This window comes from Natrix helvetica (assembly GCF_964273705.1).
Source record: "Natrix helvetica genome assembly, chromosome: 5".
NCBI lineage: Eukaryota > Metazoa > Chordata > Lepidosauria > Squamata > Natricidae > Natrix > Natrix helvetica.
In genome coordinates, this window is record NC_138551.1 from 16,057,178 (window position 1) to 16,079,269 (window position 22,092).

The 22,092-nt window shown below is 40.4% G+C and overlaps 1 protein-coding gene across 4 annotated transcripts in view; it reads right to left on the reverse strand.

Annotated features, from left to right (window-relative positions):
- NAALADL2 (N-acetylated alpha-linked acidic dipeptidase like 2) overlaps positions 1–22,092 on the reverse strand; it is a 706,416-nt gene that overhangs the window by 683,201 nt on the left and 1,123 nt on the right. The window lies entirely within an intron of this gene.

Genomic DNA, 22,092 nt, shown 5'->3' on the forward strand with positions numbered 1-22,092 from the left:
GAAACCCTATACCGTTTCAGACAAATAGCTATCCAACATCTTCTTAAAGACTTCCAGTGTTGGGGCATTCACAACTTCTGGAGGCAAGCCGTTGCACTGATTAATTGTTCTAACTGTCAGGAAATTTCTCCTCAGTTCTAAGTTGCTTCTCTCCTTGATTAGTTTCCGCCCATTGCTTCTTGTTCTACCCTCAGGTGCCTTGGAGAATAGTTTGACTCCCTCTTCTTTGTGGGAACCCCTGAGATATTGGAACAATGCTATCATGTCTCCTCTAGTCCTTCTTTCTCTTAAGCTAAACATACCCAGTTCCTGCAACCGTTCTTCATATGGTCTCCAGTCCCCTAATCATCTTTGATTCTATGGGTGTGGCTTGATGGGCATGGCAGAGAAAGGATACTTTAAAATCTCCATTTCTACTACACTCCTGGAGAAGGATACTGTAAATTCCCCATTCCCTCCCAATCAGCGGGGACTCGGGAGACAGAGAATAGATGGGGGCTAGTCAGAGGTGGTATTTCCTGGTTCTCCAAACTACTCAAAATTTCCACTACCGGTTCTCCAAAACTGGAGGTTGAATACCACGTCTGATCCTGGTATCAGAACAAAAGTAACAGAAGAATTGGAACAGAAGAAAAGTGAAAAGTATGGAGAAGGAAAAATAAAAGCCTAGGAATTAAAGGCTCCCAATTCTCAATTCTTGAACTGGATAGTGTTGCTATTATATTATATATTATATAATATATAAAATATTATATATTTTTTCCACTTGATTTTTTTTTCACTGCCCATTTCCAAAGAGGCCATCCTACTAATGGAGGGAAGTTGGCTTGTTGAGACAGAAGGAGAGCAAAACTCAGAGATGGAGTACCACTCTGAAACCCCTCGTTTTAGGATATTTCCTCAAAGTTGACCAATGCAATGGATAGGAAGTTCAAAGCTATTTCCCAGAACATTTAGATTTATTCAGTGTATGGTCACCAAGATCTATATAAAAAATGTTGAGTCTCTAAAAAGAGTGCAGGGAAGACCAATAAAGATGATTAAGGGATGGGAGGCTAAAACATATGAAGCATGGTTGCAGGAATTGGGGATATCTAGTCTAGTGAAAAGAAAGATATGATTAGGGGTGACATGATAGCAGTTTTCCAATATTTAAGGGGTGGCCACAAGGAGGGGGGTTTCAATCTATTCTCCAAAGCACCTGAAGGCAGGACAAGAAACAATGGATGGAAACCAATCAAAGAGACAACCAGCCTAAAACTAAAGAAAAAATTTCCTACCGTTAGAACGATTAATCAGTGGAATAACTTGCCTCCTGAAGTCATGGATGCCCCAACCCTGGAGATGTTTGGACAATCATTTGTATGAAATGGTGTAGAGCTTCCTGCTTGAGCAGGGGGTTGGACTAGAAGACCTCCAAGGTCCCTTCCAACTCTGTTATTCCAGTTATACCAAAATACAGTAGTATCGTTACAGCAATAATGGTAAAGGTTGCCCTCACACATATGTGCTAGTCGTTCCTGACTCTAGGGGCTGGAGCTCATCTCCATTTCAAAGCCAAAGAGCCAGCGCTGTCCGAAGACGTCTCCATGGTCAAGTGGCTGGAATGACTAAACGCCGAAGGTGCACGGAACACTGTTACCTTCCCACCGAGGGTGATTCCTATTTTTTCTATTTGCATTTTTATGTGCTTTCGAACTGCTAGGTTGGCAGAAGCTCGGACAAGTAATGGGAGCTCACTCCATTACACAGCGCTAGAGATTCAAACCGCCAAACTGGCAACCTTTCTGATCAACAAGCTCAGCATCTTAGCCACTGAGGCACCGCATCCAATAATGTATGGCAATAAAGATGGTTAATTTATTTCAGCCAGAGATGGCTTGCTGCTGGTTCAGCTCAGTTCAGCCAAATCAGTAGTGGAATCAGGCCTGGGTCACAGAACCAGCAGTGACCCAGGCCTGCCATGCCCCCGAACTGGTTCCCTCACTGCCGCTTGGCCGCCGCCATTTTGGATTTTAGTGACTGCACATGAGCAATTCACTATAAATTGTTCTGCACATGCGTTCAGAGCAATTTGCATTGAACAGCGCATGCACGCACATGGATTGCAAACATGCAGTAAGGCCAACAATAACCCACCCCTGCTTTCAGCCTAGGGACCATGCAGTGCTTCTTCCCTGCCTGAAAGCTTTAGGAGCCATGGCTGATAATATTAATATATTATGAGTGAAAAGGTCTAACATTTTAGAATCCTTTTTAACTTTGGGGTATTAGTGGTGTAGAGATAATGCTCTAATAGGACGTTTGCTGAGACAAGGCATCCGTAACATTCTTTCAAAACCACAAGCCCAATTTTTTTTTCTTTAGAAATACACCTACTCAGACTTACTCAGACCTTGGGAAGCTTCACACCTTTAAAAGATTTCATTCTGCCCTCAAAACCCTCCTTCCCTTCCGTCAAAGGAAACAAACAACATTTTTGAATGTTCAAAATGAATGTTTGGCTGTTCAGGAGCCTCATGTAGTCTATGGATGGCACACATGAAACATCAATATGGTTTGTAAATCCCAACATTAGAGGGGCGTAGCAGAAGAAACGGTTTGCTGTTTCAGGGCACCATTGTGATTGCTTTTGATTCTTGAACAAAGTGACATTTTAGGAATGCTTGCTCCAAATCAGTTATGGGTATAGAAAGCAACTTATGGCACATTGGCATTAGGATTCACTGGAATGTTTATAAAATGATGCCTAGAGGTTTCATACTACCAAATACTTCTTAGTAGAGGTTTGATAATTGATATTCTTTATGATGCCAGCTCAAGCTGGTCTCTTTTTACTTTCCTTGATCCATGTATAAATGAGCCAAGCACAGATTTAAACTCTACAGCTTTGTGTGTAACTGCTGAGAGAAGAACTAGGAAAGTTTTTTTTAATAGTTTTCAACAGCAGGACTACCTGCCTGCAAGCATCCTATTATTTAACACTTTGCTCAAATATCATGTGGATATTAATTTGCATATACACATATTGACTCTTAAGCGAAAAGAAAAGAAAAGTAAGTGAAAGATAAATACAGCAATAGAGAAAAATGAAGGAGGAAGCAGAAATAAGAGGCTTGGGTTGACTCTGCAAATAAACTGTGAAAATTTCATTCTGTTATTTTGGTGTGTTTATAGTTCATTGACATTCTAATCAAATTATCCTGTACATGAGCAAAGAAGATGGTTTCTTGTGGCCCAAACATGTAGATTCCTCTCTTCCCAACCTAGTTTTCTGAAGTCAAATCATAAATAATTGCCAGCACTCAAGAGTAGGGCATATCTGTGCATTAGTTTTATGCTTTCTGATGTACCAGCTCATTTTAGCCTCTGTTACAACTATTATAGTCATTTCAAAAGGTCTGAGTCATGTAATAGTTCTTTCAGCTGCAACAGGAGGCTTGTAGTATTATAAACCCCTTTGGGAAAATACAGGATAGTATGCAATATTCTTTAAATCTGGAGACAAGCTATTTCTGTTCACAACAGATTTTCATTCTGCATGAAAACTGTGGCCCACATAGGCCTTGCGCAAGGATCAGAGGTGTTATTCAGCCACCTCTGACGGGTTCCGGTGAACCGGTAGCAGAAATTTTGAGTAGTTTGGAGAACCGGCAAATACCACCTCTGTCTGGCTCCTCCCCCATCTATTCGCTGCCTCCCAAGTCCCAGCTGATCGGCTGGGTCTTCTTCTGTTGCCCTGCGTAGGAGAATGGAGCTGGAAAACAGGTTAGTGAGGTGGGGAGGGAATGGAAATTTTACAGTATCTTTCCTCTGTCATGCCTACCAAGCCACGCCCATCAAGCCACGCCCATCAAGCCACACCACGCCCACAGAACTGGTAGCATTTTTTGGGGAATCTGGCTAGGATGACAACGATAATGACAACAACCGCCAACAGAGTGGGTGGGTGTCACAGTTCAGTGTAACTGGGTAGCTCAGCAAAAGTTCAACAGTACAACTGGACACAAGTTGTACTCCCACGTTTGCTGGAAAATTTCTGGAGATATTTCCATTGTTTTCCAAATATATCTAATGGAGGAACAACTCTTCCAATAAGTTCTCAAAGACAACCTGTAATGGAGTCTCCAGCTAGAGTAAAGGGTGGACTAAAGAGACTGGTGAACTTCACATCCTTCCAGGTGTGCTACCCTGCTCATACATGTATACATAACGGTAGGTTAAAAGTCTTTATTGAGTTGCCCGAGCCCAAATATACAGTCCTCAGCATTTGTTGAATAACAAAAGCCTATATATCCCCTCTGAGTCCCACTGAAGGTTCTAATGAGCTGGCAAGAAGAGAGGTCTCAATCCCCGAAGTTAGGCAGAAGCTAGAACAAAGGGGCTCAACTCAAGAGTTCCAAAGTCTTGAATTAGTCCACTGGGCAAGGCGCGAGGTCAAGGCACAAACCAGAAGTCCATATCACTAGTCCAAGGCAAAAAACACAACAAGGAATACGAAGTAAGACAACCGGACAACATCCTTCTCTTTGGGCAGGCTTACATATTTAATGCTATTATCACCCCTCATGATGGGTGAGGTTGCTGCCTCATAAGTAGCCTTGATAACCGGCATTGTTCCTGTCACCTCTCTCCCCTTAACACCCTTGGATTGAGGCAGTGGTGGGTTGCAGGCAGTATGCCCCGGTACAGGTGTACTGAAGCCTGCCCAGAGCACTGGGTACCGTTCTGGTATGGTCCTCCGGAGGGCCCACCCACCTGCCCATGCTCCTTACCTATCTTTAAACTCTTCGGCGCTTCCACACACACGCACGGTACCTACAGTGTCTGCACGACATTCCGCCAAGCAGCTGGAGCATCATGGAGGCTTGCGGAGGTGTCACTGGATAATAAGACACATGCATGTGCTGCGCACATGTGCGTGTACACTGCACGCATTCATGTGGAGGACACCAGTCCCTGTTGCAACCATACCAGTTGCAACGGGATCTGGAACCCACCACTGGATTGGGGAAGGAGGTAGCTCCTCATTACACTGGCTGTGGGCAACTGCACCTGGTCCCCATCTGTAGTCTCAAAGCTATGTTGCTGCAGCTGTGACTCCCTCCGCCAAAGCTCAGCTGCCGCCCATCCAGTCATTCCAGCTGCAGTTGCTCCATCAAGCTGGGTCCTTCCTGTTTCACATCTCCAACAGCCCCTGGGCTCACTGCCCTGCCTCCCTTGGAGGTGCCAGGTACTGGCTCATTCACCTCCTCTGAACTAGCATCCAGAGAGGAGATCAGAGGCGCATCCAGAGATGCGCCCAGTGAGTCAATCACCCCATGTGAGGAAGAAACAGAGGTAAGAACCTTCTTAAGATGCTTGAAGATTTTTTCTGCCTGTTCCCAATCTGCCTGTTCTCATTAAGCCACTGCGCCACTGCGTGCCCCTACTCCAGCTGGTGAGTCCGCCATACAACCTGCCCACCAGCACTGATGGTACAGATGCTGCAGAGAAAGCCCAGTAGAAGGATTACCTCCTAAGTGATCTCTTGAGATGGTTTCCCAACTGCTAGAAAGAGAATTGTACAGAAAAAAAAAGATACACACTATTTAGTTATTTTGCAAAGGAATAGATATAAGCAAGTCACAATCTTCTATTTTAAAACAATTTCAGAAGGAATTTTTCTTTCATCTAGTGGAAAGAGGGCAGATAGGGGAAAAAAGTGTAGGAGAATATCTCTGCCAGGCATTAATAATAATAAATTCTACCTGTGACAGCAATTTGAGAGATTGGAAATCTTGCAACTATGCCATTTTGAATTATTCACCACTTGGGAAATGCACTGATATTTCATTTGGCGGCTATGCAAGCATCTTAGGCGACACTCAAGTGCACAGTACAAGACAAGTTACCAACCAGGATGAGTCCATCAAATAGATGCTGACACCTTGGACTAGTACATTTCCCTGGGATTTATGTGCTAGCAATATTCTGGATGATAAAAAGCGGGGAGGGAGGGAGAGAGATGCGGACCTTGCTAAAATACCAACCCTACCACAGTGAGGTTAACTTTGGGATAAGAAAAACTGGATCGAGGGAGGTCCTCTTCTTTATCAAACTGCAATCCAAGCCAGTTATGAAATCTTGGATGTTTGCCTTGGGTTAAAAGAGGAACATTGAGAAACATTAACCTTCATGTTCAGGAAGAAGGAAAGAAGAAAATAACTGCTCTAAAATATTGGAAAAAAAACCCTACATTTTCCTGCTAGTATCCCCCCCCCCAAAAAAAAAGGAAGGGGGGAGATTTTATAAGACCTAGATGTCAGATCTGGAAGCCATCTTTTACATTTGGGCCTTCAGGCCTGCCACATTTTCTACTGTGGGAAAATGGGAGGGGGATTATATGAGTATGGGTGACATATAGTCAAAATAACACTCTTTTCTCAGACAGTCAAGGCAATCTTTCCCTGCAGCTGCGATGGTGACTAGGAGACATCTCCAGTTTTGGACGGTGCCTGATGGGATCATGTGATGGACATGAGGGTGCTGGGACTTGAACTTTCCTTTGGGTGGGGAAAACTTGGAAACTTTCAGATTCAGGTTTTCCCAGATGTGCCAATATGATATCTCTAATAAAATGGAACTTTGAGAAAACTCACCTCAGAGTCTTCTTTCATTGGGGGGGGGGGGGGTGTTACTTGGAACCCTGACACTACAAGGTGCTAGGAAGATATTCAATATTATTCTGCATTGGAATTTATTCTTCTTTCATTTACTACCTGTTTCTGGTCCCTACCCCAGGCAGAAGGCTCTTCAAGCTAATTATGGCAGGGACATCCAACCTTGGCAACTTTAAGACTTATAAACTTCAATTCCCAGCATGGCTGGCTGGGGAATTCTGGGTGTTGAAGTTCACAAGGCTTAAAGTTGTCAAGGTTGGACACCCCTGTCTTATAGATCACAGAAGAAAGGCAGTGCTTGAAACCAGGATTTCTTCTGAAAACCAGGAACCAAAAGTATCACCCATTGAGGAAAGTTGGGAAGAATTAAAGGTGCATATTTTAGCCTGATGTCTTTACAATCCTCAGTATTTGGGGGAAAGAATGCTGTTACCTTCCCACCAGAGGTGGTTCCTATTTTTTACTTGCACTTTTTACGTGTTTTCGAACCGCTAGATTGGCAGGAACTGGGGCAAGTAACGGGAGCTCCCTCCGTTATGCAGCACTAGGGATTCAAACTGCCGAACTGCCGGTCTTTCTAATCAACAAGTTCACCTGACCTTTGCAACCTGCAAATTATTCCCCCTAACCCTGTAAACCAATAGAAATGAACTAACAGGGCAAATCTCTCCAATTCAGCAACTTTGCTAAATCTGGACATTGCAACATTTTGCTGCAATCCTGTATTTTATCGCTTACTTTAAAATTATTCTAAGTTGTTTAAATTGGACAGTACCTGGATAGAAGAATGTGAATAGAAGTTATTCACATAAGGAGCATAAGGGTGCCTAATTGCCAGGCTATTCAGACGAGCATACAATTTAACACTGGAAGAAGAACCTCATATTAAATTGCTGCCAAAGAATACAAAATGTATAACTGTCATAGCATACTATTGGGTTTTTAAAAACCCACTGGGAATCCTCTAAAATAAACCCTTAATATTAAGCAGAAACTAAGAAATGCTTACAGTTGAAATTAAGAGGATATGCAAGCTGCCTTAATCAATTCATGCCATCCTTGAAGATATTTGGCACCATAATAAACTCAAATTTTCTAACAAGGGTTGTTCTAGGAAAATCAGATTTGCTTGCTTTGGGAAGCATGAATTAGATTTCAAAACTGGATCCAATCCAAATCCTTGTGTATGCTTCAAATACTGGCCTATCATTTTAATCCCTTTTGGCATAAAATTAATTCAAAATTGCTGTAGATCAAAAATGTTGTAATGCCCAAATAGGTAATGGAGATGACTCTTTAGTGCTTAAAAAAGTTGTAAAGATAAAGGTAAAGGTTCCCCTCACACATATGTGCTAGTTATTCCCGACTCTAGTGGGTGGAGCTCATGTCCATTTCAAAGCTGAAGAGCCAGCACTGTCCAAAGAGGTCTCCATGATCATATGACCGCATGACTAAATGCCGAAGGAACACTGTTACTTTCCAACCAAAGGTGGTTCCTATTTTTTCTACTTGTACTTTTTAACATGCATTCAAATTGCTAGGTTGGCAGAAGCTGGGACAAGTAACGGGGGCTCACTCTGTTATGCACTCCAGTGGTCCAAGCAAAACATGTTTCATAATTCTGCTAGTTGGTTTAAACTGCCAAGATTGATAGGCGTTACTTTGAACAACTAAAATAAGTGCTGCCATGCAGAGCTACATCTTTTATCATTATGGACCATGCATGTCTGCCCAAGCCCACCGGTGTTCAGAATATATGAACAGAATATATATTCAGATGACCCTCTCAATTCCTTTCTAGCATGCCTTTGACTGTAGGCATTTGATTGAACTCCAAAGACCTTCAAGAATTTGAAAAGCTGTTAGATTCAGAGTGGGAAGACCTGTTCTAGATTTTCACAAGGTTTTGCATTTAATGAGTGTAAGGTGTAAGAAACATTACATGGCTGAAAATTAAAAGAAAGGTCTTGGCAATGAGAACAATTAAAGTAGTGATGGGTTGTGTCTCTAGAAAGGATGAATTGACAAATTAACTAATCCGCACCATGCCAGCCCTGACTTCCTTACACTGAGGATTGGACACAGATTCATTCAATCTCAGAATTCTAACATTCACACAATTCAGTTTATTAATGTACCATTTTAGAACAAAGTGATAGGACAAACAAAATCTGGCACCTGTACAAAGCCAATATTCACGTGGGAATGCTAGAATGGATAATGGATTGGAAGAACTCATTCCAGATTGGTTGAATTCCTAGCATCTCTCATCTTTGGATCGTTGTTGAGCAATATCTTTTATATGCCAGGCCAAAGAGATGTAATGTAGCAGAAAACATTGGGTGCACTTTGGGGGAAGGGGGGGACAGTTATAGATGTATGATGTATGGTGATTAAATAATTTTAAATCAGATTTGCAAAGATCTATGTAGCAGTACACAATATACATGTATATTATGAGATTCTCTTGTCTCATCCATGTGCACTTTGTTCCAGTAGCTCACTTATCAGATTGTCCCACATCTCATGTGGGCCTTGTTAATCTAGGTGACATCTGACCTTATATGACTCTCCTAGATTACATCACTCTCATAAGAGGTGCGGTGGCACAGTTAAAGCGCAGTACTGCAGGCTACTTCTGCTGGCTGGTGGCTGCCTGCAATTTGGCAGTTCAAATCTCACCAGGTTCCAAATTGTTGGGGGCAATAGTTTGACTCTGTAAACCACTTAGAGAGGGCTGTAAAGCACTGTAAAGTGGTATATAAGTCTAAGCAGTGGTGGGATTCAGCCAGTTTGCCCCTATTTGGGAGACCCTGTTGTTAACTTTCTAAGCAGTTCGTAGAACTGGTTGTTGGAAGAAATCTCATTTTGTTTTTTTCCACTTTACAGGGCTAATCCTGTAAGGAAGGCAGGAAGGAAATATTGTGGTGTTGTTTCTAGCCTAATCTTTATTGTCCGGTTTACAGAAACTGCCTCTCCGGTTAACCCTTATTACATTGTAACAGCTAAGGCGAAGCAGCCATCGATACTGAGTACTGAGTCTAAGTACTGCTATTGCTGTCTGCAGTGAGAAAATGAGGTTTTAGGGGTCTTTGCCTAAGGAGTCTTACTGGTAACATGGAATCAGCTGGAACGTGAATCCTGGCCTCCTGTGTTAAAGACTAGTGCCCAAAACACTTCTGAATCATTCAGTCACTCTACAGGGAGGGCTCAGAGACAGAGAGGCCTCAACAACAATCTAACTTTTAGTGGCAAGATGCAAACAAAAACAGCTTATAATTGAACAGCAAAACCAAGTAGCTAGCATGGTATACAATAACGTCTGTTATGGACGAGATACTCCCAAACATGGCTAAGAACCTGTGAGATTTCAAGATCCAGACCGACAGGCAGGAAATGGTCAGTCAACCAGACATTTTGGTAGAAGACAAGGTTGATATAGAAGTCCCAAGTGACGGCAACATCAAGAAGAAAGAATATGAGAAGGTAGAGAAGTACCAAGGCCTGAAAGGGGAACTAGAGAGGATGTAGGAAGTAAAGACCAAAGAGATCCTAGCGGTGGTAGAATTGGAGCTGGAACTCCTAAGCTCCAACAGATCCAGAAATAGCATTAGTGTGTTCTATCCAGAAGACTTTGATGCTAAGAACATCTAAGATACTGTGCAGAATCTTCAAACTCCCAGACCTCTGTGAGAAGATCTGAGATTGAGGAACACATACTACCCATAAGGCTGAGAAGATATTTTGTTTAATTAACAAAGCTCCAGATATAATTGATTTTATATATACAGTGCATACACTGTGGAAATAACTGTTCCTCCTTGTTTACTTCCTGCTTCCAAAATTGCTAGTGGTTAATCATTAGCTACTTCTGCTCTAGATTCCAACATTGTGTTGATGCCTTTATCAGGAGCAAAGCACAGAGAAAGCAAATAGATAAATTGTTTACTGCTGGAACATAGTATCATGGGTATTGTTTTAAAAGCCCAAGACCGACATGGACCGTGAGCAATCAAATTATCAAGGGATAATTTCAGTTTAAACCACAGCATGCATTTAAAAATCACTGTTGTTTAAATTATGTCCTTTGACAAAGCCCAAGCTTATTTCTCCATAAACTGTTGGTCTTCCAATTTCTGTTATATTGACTTATAAAGGGCAATGCCCCTTCAAATTGCAGACCAGGCCAATGGATCAGTCTTCCAAAGATGTTGCTTTCTAGTCCCAAAGGTGCTTTTTCAAGAGGCAGTTGGACTGTCTTGTTTTTCTTTGAAGACATTTCACTTCTCATTCAAGAAGCTTCTTCAGCTCTGACTGGATGATGGGGAGTGGGAGGATTTATATTGCTTGCAGTCAGCTGGTCATTTGCATTCTTTTAGAGACTCATTGAGGCCACCTGGAGATTTATCTATGTCGTCAGTGAAAATAGGTGTGGAGCCTTCTTGGAACTGTTGAATGCACTGTGTTGTAAACTGGAGATAGATGTTGTCATATCCTCTCTAAAATAATGCAACTGACCAGCTGTCTGCAAGTATAAAGCCATCCATTCCCCACCATCTAATAAGAGCTAAAAAAGCTTTTGGATGAGAAGTGAAACATCTTCAAAAGAAAAACAAGACAGTCAAGTTGCCTCTTGAAAAAGCACCTTTGGGAAAACCATGACCTGGATGGCTGAAAAACTCCATAGACATTGTTGCTTTCTATATGTCTTGAAGTTATATTTCCTGGAATTTTCATATAGCTTAATTTATATCAAAGGAGTGTAAGTCACCAGAGCATGTTAAGTTGTAACCCAGAGCTATCTTGTAGAGTTCCCATTCATGAATTTTTCACTAAAACATACAGAACTCCTAAATTTCCTTGGAGTACAATTTTGAAACTATCTTATAGAATCTGCTGTGAAGAAGAAAAAAAATCTTCATGGGCGACTAGTTCCAATCCTCTGTTTTTCACGTAAGTGCCTCCTTTGCAATCATAATGGAAACACTTCAGAGGTTGAAACAGTCCCTATTGCACCTCTTTTATCTGAGTTATGAAATATTTAATTCAGAATGGAGGAAAAAATAATAGAAAAGACTGGATTTCATTAATGGAAGCCCCCTTCCCCCAAAAAATAAATAGTAGCAGTGGTCATATTTGGGCAGAGAGACAACAAAGAAGAAATTAGATGCAGAAAACTGTTTGTAAGAACACTTGAGACAAAGCAAATATTCTAAGTTAAGAATAGTGAGAATGTTATTTGTCAATTGCATGCCTCAACAAGAGTCCTGGAAAAAAGTTTAATAGTTTTGTAGTTTCTACTTTTTCTTTGACAAATATCCACTTTGGGGATGGAAAAAAAACCTCATTACTTTATTGAGTAGTTGTCCTTCGGTGATTGACAAGAAATTGGATAGTTTACAATGTAGTGCAACCAACTTCAGAAAACTATTAGGAATATGGTACGTCTTCAAGGAACTTCAATGAAATAAAGCAAAGTGTCATTCACAATCATCAGAGTGTCCAACCAACCAACTCATATGATACTATATGAGAATCAATTGGGCCTAGTGATTAAGGCACTAGAAATTAGGAGGCCATGAGTTTTAGTCTCACTTTAGCCATGAAAGCTTGGCTGGGTGATTTTGGGCCAATCACCAGGAAACTTTGAGTTCTGAAGGTGTGTTGGATATGTTTGCTGTCTTATTTGAAAAAATAATAATTAAGGTGGGATATTAATTAATTAATTTTGTGAAATCAAACTGATTCATTTCCATTACCCTTTGAAAAAAGGTTTTCATTGTAAAGAAGAAATACAAGAGAAAATAATGGGGGGAAAAAAACCAGTTAATGCTGTAAGTAAATAAACAATGCAATCCATCTGTGGAAATTGAATTTGTAAGGGCAGTTCCTTAGATTGAGAAATCACCCTATGGTTTAATGAGATTGGAGATATATAACACACTGACATATAAGGAGGAGTGCCTGGTTGGACTAATGCTGTTGGCATTATCTTAAAAGTTATATACGACTAACATTTAGAAATATGCAGATTTGACACATTTTGTTTTCATAAATCAGGAATGAGCAGAAAAGAAGAGATTTGCCATGAATTAAATCCAGTTGTGTACCAATAATGAAAATCACCATGAATTCAGAGAATTCACCTGGGGGGAAAAATCTTCAGGAAAAATGAAAATTGCGACTTGCAAGCTTGGCTTGATACTGATCATAACTCCAAGGCAGGTTCATGCTATCTCTTAAATTTTACCATATATTCATTCACCAGTATGTGGCTCAGGAATTTTGGCTAATGAAGTTCTATCATTCCTGGTATGCATATGTTTATTCCTGTTGGCTCATCCTTTTACTTGTATTTTTCCACTGAATAGCCTAGATACCTCAGGCTATTTATGTCTTCATTCTCCTTAGTTGAAGCTACACCCTGGTTTGTATTTGTAAGAGAGAGGGGGGGAGGGAGGGAGGGAGGGAGGGAGAGGGAGGGAGGGAGGGAGAGAGAGAGAGAGAGAGAGAGAGAGAGAGAGAGAGAGAGAGAGAGATGACAATGCAAAGGCTGAATATATTTCGTAACTCAAGAAATCAGATCTGATATTCCAGATTTGTGCCTGCAGCCTTGGCATTTACTGGACTTCTAATTTTCTTTTTGTTTCAATTTTAAATAAACTAATGATCAGGTAGTCAGCAAGTTGGAAACACCAAGCACCATCTGACAATATCTCCTATATTTCCTAGTGCCTCTGGGCTTCCCTTATCAATTCAGAAGATATAAGTCAAAAATAATGACTACAGCTGGCTACAAGCCAACAATTTGCTTGGAACGATGTCTTCCTTAGGAGAAAAATAACATTTTTGGATCAGGATGCCAAGAGTCTCCCAGAATTTTAGAAAGAAGGATGAGGAGCATCCTTGTTAAAGTGCTTTTTAGTAAACACCTGTATGGACTCATGCCACGATAGCTGCTATTTTATGAATCAATAAACCCAATCCATATAGGTAGTCCTCAACTTACAACTAGTTACAATGAAGTACCGCAAGGCTACTTACAACCATGATTCTAAATTCCAACAGCCACTCCCTCCCCATGATAATATGATTGCATTTTGGACTATTGACAACTGCCCTGCATTTACAACCATTTGCAACATCCCACAATCACATAACTGCAATTTACATTGGGTGTGGGATTTTTTTTTTTTTGCCAGAAACTGGTGTTTACTTCCAGTTTTTGACCCCCCCCAAAAAAAAGATCCACCTCACACCATAAATTTATTTAACCACAATGGTGATTCACCTACCAACTGCTGTAAAAAAAGGGTTGTAAAATTTAGCTTAGCCACAGGGGGAGCCATTGAGCATGGCCACAGGGAGAGCCATTGAGCAATTGGCATGACTTATGACCATAATTCTGGGCTAAAGTAATAGGTATGGTTCTAAGTCGGGAACTACCTATAGTAGTTGAGAAAGGGCTTAACATGGCCTGTTCTTAATCTTCCAAATATGCCTGGATCGCCAAAAGAATTTGAATATAAAGATTACTTAAGGTTTCATCCTTATCTGTGCCTCTAAATGGGGAACTCATCAAATTTGCAGATGACACCAAGCTGGCAGGAATAGCCAACACTCCAGAAGATAGGCTTAAGGTACAGAAGGATCTTGACAAACAAGAACATTGGGCACTATCTAATAAAATGACATTCAATGGTGAAAAGAGCAAGGTTCTACATTTAGGCAAGAAAAACAAAATGCACAAGTACAGTATGGGTGGTACCTTGTTCGATAAAAGTAATGTGAGAGGGATCTTGAAATCCTAGTGAACAACCATTTAAATATGAGCCAGCAGTGTGCAGCAGCTGCCAAAAAAGCCAACACAGTTCTAGGCTTTATAAACAGAGGGATAGAATCAAGATCACGTGAAGTTTAATACCGCTTTATAATGCCTTGGGAAGGCCACACTTGGAATACTGCATTCAGTTTTGGTTTCAACAATGTAAAAAAGATGTGGAATCTCTAGAAAGAGTTCAGAGAAGAGCAACAAGGATGATTAGGAGACTGGAGGCTAAAACATATGAAGAACGGTTGCAGGAACTGGGTATGTCTAGTTTAATGAAAAGAAGGACTAGGGGAGACACAATAGCAGTGTTCCAATATCTCAGGAGTTGCCTGAGAAGAAGAGGGAGTCAAACTATTCTCCAAGGCACCTGAGGGTAGAAGAAGAAGCAATGGGTGGAAACTAATCAAGGAGAGAAGCAACTTAGAACTGAGGAGAAGTTTCCTGACAGTTAGAACAATTAATCAGTGGAACAGCTTGCCTCCAGAAGTTGTGAATGCCCCAGCACTGGAAGTCTTTAAGAAGATGTTGGATAACCATTTGTCCTGAAATGGTATAGGGATTGGACTAGAAGACCCCCAAGGTCCCTTCCACCTCTGTAATTCTATTCTCATTCTATTTATTATTTATTTATTTATTTATTCGACTTATCAGTCGCCCCCTCTCTGCAAAGGGACTCGGGGCGACGTACAATCAAATCAAATATACAAGTGTGGCATGGAGGAGGTAACATGGGAGAACATGAGCAAGATGGACAATTTTGAACTTCTAGTTTGCAAATGTGTTTAATTTCCATATGTTGCTTGACCTTTCTAGAAGGTACGGCTGCAAATCTGAACAGACAAAAGAATAAAAATCAGCCCTTAGATCCACTCAGTTGGCTGCCTCTTTTGTCTCTCGTGCCTCGCAGGAAAATAGAGACTCTCAGCTCCTGCTATATCAGCTAGGCTGCTGTGTTATGCACCAATCAGGCAGGTGCACCTGGAAACATTGAAAAGTTTCCTAAACCCGAATTGAAAGCCCAGAGATGGAAAGTTAGAATTCTCCTCCTTCGTTTCCAGTTGAAATGGTGTACCATTTCAAGGAAAACTCTTGTAACCCTGCCTCCCTTTTCGTTTTCTCACCTTCAAAATTCAACATTTCCAGGTTTCTGTGTGATTCATCAATTAAGCTGAGTTTACTTCAGCCAGGATGAAAGCATAGTCCACTCATTTGCAACTTGGCAATAGTAGAGAATCCATTTGCCATCCTATCTATTAAAAAAAATAGACTTTCTCCAGTCATAAACAGAGGTGGTATTCAGCCAGTTTGGACTGGTTCAGGCGAACTGGTAGCGAAGATTGCGGGTGGACCTGCCCACCTGGCCTGGTACGATGCCATCCTATTTAGCCACATTTTTGAGGCCAGGCATATGCACGGAAGACATCCACGAGAGCAAAGCAATGCACAGAAGGTCGGGTGCATGCACGGAAGATGGCAAATCAGTGGTAAACATAAGTTGGAAACCGCTTGTTGGAAACCATATGTTAAAGTTTTCTTTGCAAGCTTTTGCAAAGAATAAACATGGCTTGGCTTCTTAGGCAATGTGAAGCTTACTCAAAGGAGGAAAGACCTTCCTGCTATTTTCAAAAATATCTTTTCTTTGTTCATTTAAAGGACTTGTTTATAATTTTGGGAATGAACAATGAAAATCAATGCAGAGCAACCCAAACACTACTGAATTAAGTGAGCACGGTGCCCCCAAATTGCAGAAAATAATCATTAATCATACGTCCAGTCAATACTAGCGATTAGTTTAGAGAATAGAATAAATCCCATCCTTGCAGGGGGAAAAAATAGCCTTATTGTACAACAAGAAAAGGAAACCAATATCTACTGTAAAAGAAGCCTTGAAATATTCTGAGAATGGGTTAAGAATAAAACAAAAGCTTCTTTCATTGGGAAGGATTTTTTTTTTTTTTTGGCAGAAGATTATACACCTAAGTAAGAGTCATTGCTGTGAAAATATTGTGCTGTGCTGTTTTGTGATTGTGTTCTTTCCTTGCCCATCACTGAATCCCACTGTACATGGACAGGGTGACCATGTCTGATTCTATCTCACCTCCTTTAATACAGGTGGTAATAGAAGATCTTCTGGCTGTGATTTGTCAGCCTTATGCTTTTCCATACTGTTTCTATCAATTAACTGGTTCAGGAAGAAGGTAGGCCATTTCTGCCTTGTTGTGTTTGGATAAAGAAAAATCCATTGAAATAGGAAAAAGCAATTAATTAAGACTTTGTGCCAGGCCCTTGGTTTAGTTTCATTTTCAGTTGATGTGCAAACAATGACAAGTTGATGCATAAAGCATGGGTAATGTTGTTGCTAGGATCTGCTAGAACAAGCTTCTAATTCCTCTTTGTGGATTCAATACTGGCAAGTAGACCCAATGTTGAAATTGTCCAAAGAGAAATAAAGAGGGAGAAAAACATTTTTTACAAATTTTAGAATAGAATAGAATAGAATAGAATAGAATAGAATAGAATAGAATAGAATAGAATAGAATAGAATAGAATAGAATAGAATAACAGAGTTGGAAGGGACCTTGGAGGTCTTCTACTCCAACCCTCTGCCTAGACAGGAAACCCTATACATTTCAGACAAATTGTTATCCAACATCTTCTTAAAAACTTCCATTGTTGGAGCATTCACAACTTCTAGAGGAAAGCTGTTGCATTGATTAATATGAGCTGCTGCTGGCTCATATTTAAATGGTTGTCCACTAGGATTCCAAGGTCCCTCTCACAATTGCTACTATTGAGCGAGGTACCACTTATACTATACCTGTGCTTTTTATTTTTCTTGCCTAAATGTAGAACCTTACTCTTTTCTCCCTTGAATTTCATTTTATTAGATAGTGCCCAATGTTCAAGTTTGTCAAGATCCTTCTGTATCTTAAGCCTATCTTTTGGAGTGTTGGCTATTCCCGCCAGCTTGGTGTCATCTGCAAATTTGATGAGTTCCTCATTTATCCCCTCATCCAAATCATTGATGAAGATGTTGAAGAGTACTGGGCTTAAAACAGAGCCTTGGGGTTCTCCACTGCATACTTCCCTCCATTTTCTTTGTATGCTGCTGACATTGTCATTTTATAATCCCCCCCACACACACAATTTTTTTGCAATTCTCTAATTCTATGCTATAGCCTTTTTTTTTTTTTGCCCAGGTTATCATGGTTTCTTTTACCGTTTCTTCCTCAATTTTGAATCTCAATAAATAGTTGTATGATTTTATTATCATTTTTTCCTCCGTCCCTAGTAATATTTTACCCAGTTCTTGTTGTTCCCTACTGAAACCATAGTTTTCTGCATATTTGTTTTGTATCTCGACTGAATTTGCATGTAGGGCCACCAATCTATGTCAATTCCCTGGTTTTTTTTAATTCTTGTTTTGTTTTTAATTTCCCTTGGTCATCTAATATATCTTTATATCTTGCTATTTTGTCTAAGTCCAACACATTTGTGTGTATTAGTGCTTCCATAGTTGATAACCAGAGTGGTATTTTATTGTAGTGCTTCTTCTTGATTTTTTCCCCATGTTAGTAACACAGTGTCTCTAAGAAGGAGAAAAAGGAGAAGGAAAAGGAGGAAGGAAAAGAGAAGGAAAAGGAGGATGTGAGGGAAAGGGAAAGGAAGAGAGGAAGGGAGACAGAGAGACAGAAGGAAAGAGAAAGAAAGAAGGTGAGTAGAGCTGAAAATGATTTGCTAACAGTTTGATGCACCTTTATTGATTATGCATGAGAGGTCCCAATTTATATACTTCTCCCAATGCACATAATAATCTATGGTGAGATAGTTATTAGCTTAAAAAGAGCCACAGAGCATTGTGGTGTTCAGTATTAAGATTTAGAAGTATGTTTAACATGCTTGGAAGTTCTATTCTACAACATAATCTCCTTGTAGAATAAACAAAGAGGTTAAATTTAAATCTCCTTAAATTTAATGAATACATAAACCTTTCAGCAATGACAATTTGGCATAATATTTTGGATTGGGCTGTCTTTAAGGAAGATTTTGTGGTGTTCTGATATATATATATATATATATATATATATATATATATATATATATGTGTGTGTGTGTGTGTGTGTGTGTGTGTGTGTGTGTGTGTGTGTGTGTGTGTGTGTAGGTAGGTAGATGATAGATAGATAGATAGATAGATAGATAGGTAGGTAGGTAGGTAGGTAGGTAGGTAGGTAGGTAGATAGATAGATAGATAGATAGATAGATAGATAGATAGATAGATAGATAGATAGATAGATAGATAGATAGATAGATGGAGAGGGGGGTGTTCATGGAACCCCAGTAATTCACCCTAGATTTAATTAGAGGTACCAGGACATGGACTATATGCTTAACCATCAATGTCTTTCTGTATTGCACTACTTAGTGGAAAGCATAATTGATGATGAAGAGAAATAGTCACTTTATACTTTTCTTTTCCTAAAAATGGGCTGGTCCTACAGCAGGGGTCAGCAACCCCTGCTGGAGCCACATGTGGCTCTTTCATCCCTCTGCTGCGGCTCCCTGTTGCTGGTCAGCTCCACAATTGATAGGGCTTTTGATTAGGACAGGTAGAAGGAAAAAGGATGCCGCTGTAAGGAGGAGACTATGATGGGGGAACTGGACTTCTGGTTGGTTCCAGAATTGAACGAGGGGCTTCTGTTTAGGACCTTTGTGGCTCTTTGCATCTTTAAGGTTGCCGACTCTTGTCCTACACCATTGAACCAAAGACCTTATTTCTCTATGAAATTGTTAGAAAGTCCAAAAAAGCCCTAGAGTTCAATAAGGAATTCATCTATTTTTATTCAAAGATGATTGTAACAGTAGCTCCGAACAAGTGTACAACTTGCCAACATTTCACATGTGAACATTAGAATGTGGATCACACCAGGAGAGAATCCCTGAATTCTGTTACTAGTGGTTGAAAACCATGTAGTCATTGATTCCAAGACTATGTGCCTGCCATTTCCAACTAGTTAATTCAGCTCCTTGTCACGGCCCACATGAGATTCTCTCACAGCACACATCTTGAAATTCATGTTCTGTTGCATTGGTGCATGCACAGCAGCTGCTGTAATACATCACGTTTCCTCTGGGTAGTAAAATAACCCACTTTCTGATTTGCACAAGACATTAAGCCATCAACGATGTAAATTGGCTGGGTTGGCCGCACACTAAGCCACCCAAAAACAAATAAACAACACACACACACAAATAAAAATTAAAAGGAACCAAGCTTTGCACACTCTGCACATGGAGTCCTTCAGTGTTTAACAGCCTTGATTAGATGCGTTGTATGGGCACAGTAAGTGGAAGAATGCTTGGTGTTAAAAGGCCTTTGCAAATTCTGATACAAAATGACAGGAATTTCTAAATTAATGTGGCATTCAACCATTAATTAAGTCACACTCTCCATATTTCCCAAGACTACTACAGTGAAAAAGAATGTCAGGATCCTTGGAAAGGAAATATTTTCTGGAGGATTTTGATTCAAAATGCAATTTAATGCAACTTTTACACGACCATTTTCAAAAAGGAATTGGGGGAATGAAATAGAATAGACTTATTGGCGGATGCATAGAAATATGGGATGAGCCACGAATTTGTTCATCAGGCAGCTTCATAGCCAGTTCTTGAGCTACATGCAGACCTCATCTTTTCCTCCCCCACCCCCCAATTTCTAAATACCCCTAAAAAAATCATAATACTTCCCACCTTGGAAAATATTACAACTGTAGTGGAAATATCACTATAGATCTAATATCGAATCAACCACAACAAAAAGTCAACTAACCCTGCTCCCAGTCCCAAAATACAAAAAAGAATCTGATCCGATCCATGTATACTTAATATGACCCCATCTATTTTGCATTATATGTCCTACAGCTGCATCAATTGTCAGTTCTCACATGCTATCAATGGGAATGAAAGTGCTTAGTAGAATCCCATCTGTTTTTCCATCATGGCTGCACCTGTCAGATCCTTCATTTCAAATAGGCCAAAGCTAGAGATTGGACACAACCTAATGGCTAATAAGTAATAAATCTAAATTACAAAAATTCAGATGGTCACTTGATAGGAGTAAATCTTTGCTGCCATCTCATAGTCCTTTAGATCTTTGCAGCCCAGATCCTGATTACTAGCAATCAGTAAAGGGAAATCAGGCTCTCTTTGAACTGAATCAAGTAGCCAATAAAATATCTACACACTTTCTCCTTGCCCCAAATTACACCCTGCTGGCTTCAGGCTAAACCAGGCCACTCTATAAATAACAATATCCAAATCTATAAAATATTTTTTTTTAATCCAGAAAGTTATATTACTACATTGTTTCATAAATTCTGGAGGAGACACATACACACACAGAGAGAGAGAGAGAGAGAGAGAGGGGGAGAGAGAGGGAGAGAGAGGGAGAGAGAGGGAGGGAGAGAGAGAGAGAGAGAGAGAGAGAGAGAGAGAGAGAGAGAGAGAGAGAGAGAGAGAGAGAGAGAGAAGAGAGAAAGATGACATGCAACAGGATACAAGCCTTCTTCAAAACTGCATGAACGTAATAAATTGCGAGGAGATGCAGTGGCTCAGCGGCTAAGACGCTGAGCTTGTCAATCAGAAAAGTTGGACGTTCGGCAGTTCGAATCCCTAGCACCACATAATGGAGTGAGTTCCTGTTACTTGTCTCAGCTTCTGCCAACCTAGCAGTTTGAAAGCATGTAAAAATACAAGTAGAAAAATAGGAGCCACCTTTGATGGGAAGGTAACAGCATTCCGTGCACCTTCAGCATTTAGTCATGCCAGCCACATGACCACGGAGATATCTTTGGACAGTGTTGGCTCTTCAGCTTTGAAACGGAGATGAGCACCGCCCCCTGAGTCGGGAACGACTAGCACATATGCACGAAGGGAACCTTTACTTTTAATAGATAGTATGAACCTACTTGGCATGCCTACAAATGTCATCAGATTGTCAGTCAAATAGATTCTCTTTCTGAACCATCTTCTTATTCAAGAAGAAATTCCTAGATTCACTTCAACTCAGAAATTATGAGGCAATGGCACTGCATAATCCAGATTGAGGAACCAATCAAGAATTAAAAGTCTTGTTAAGTCCACAAGCCTATACATACAGATACAGATATTTATTTGATAAGATATTTACTGTAGTTTATAGACCATTACATTCCAGAAACTCTGAGCACGTTATAATAGCCACACACAAAAAGCAGTATCAGAAAGAATGAAAGGACATGCACATAAACAAATGACCTCTGATAATATCCAGACCAATGTGCCTACACTTTTGGCGTAACAGAATCCTTCATTTCATCCTGCACCACCTTCCAGAAAAACCATCTTGAGTCTTCAAAAACTTCACCAAGATTGGGCAATCCAAATATAATGGAGTTAGCTGTCCCAACGGAGGGGTTCCTCACAGAAAATGTTGACACACACACACTGGGGTCCTTTCAAGTGCCATATGCCATCATACCATGTTGCAACAACACCATCAGAATGTATTTTCGCTATCGGTTCAGAAGGATTGCATAATGATGGTAATTTCTGTCTTAA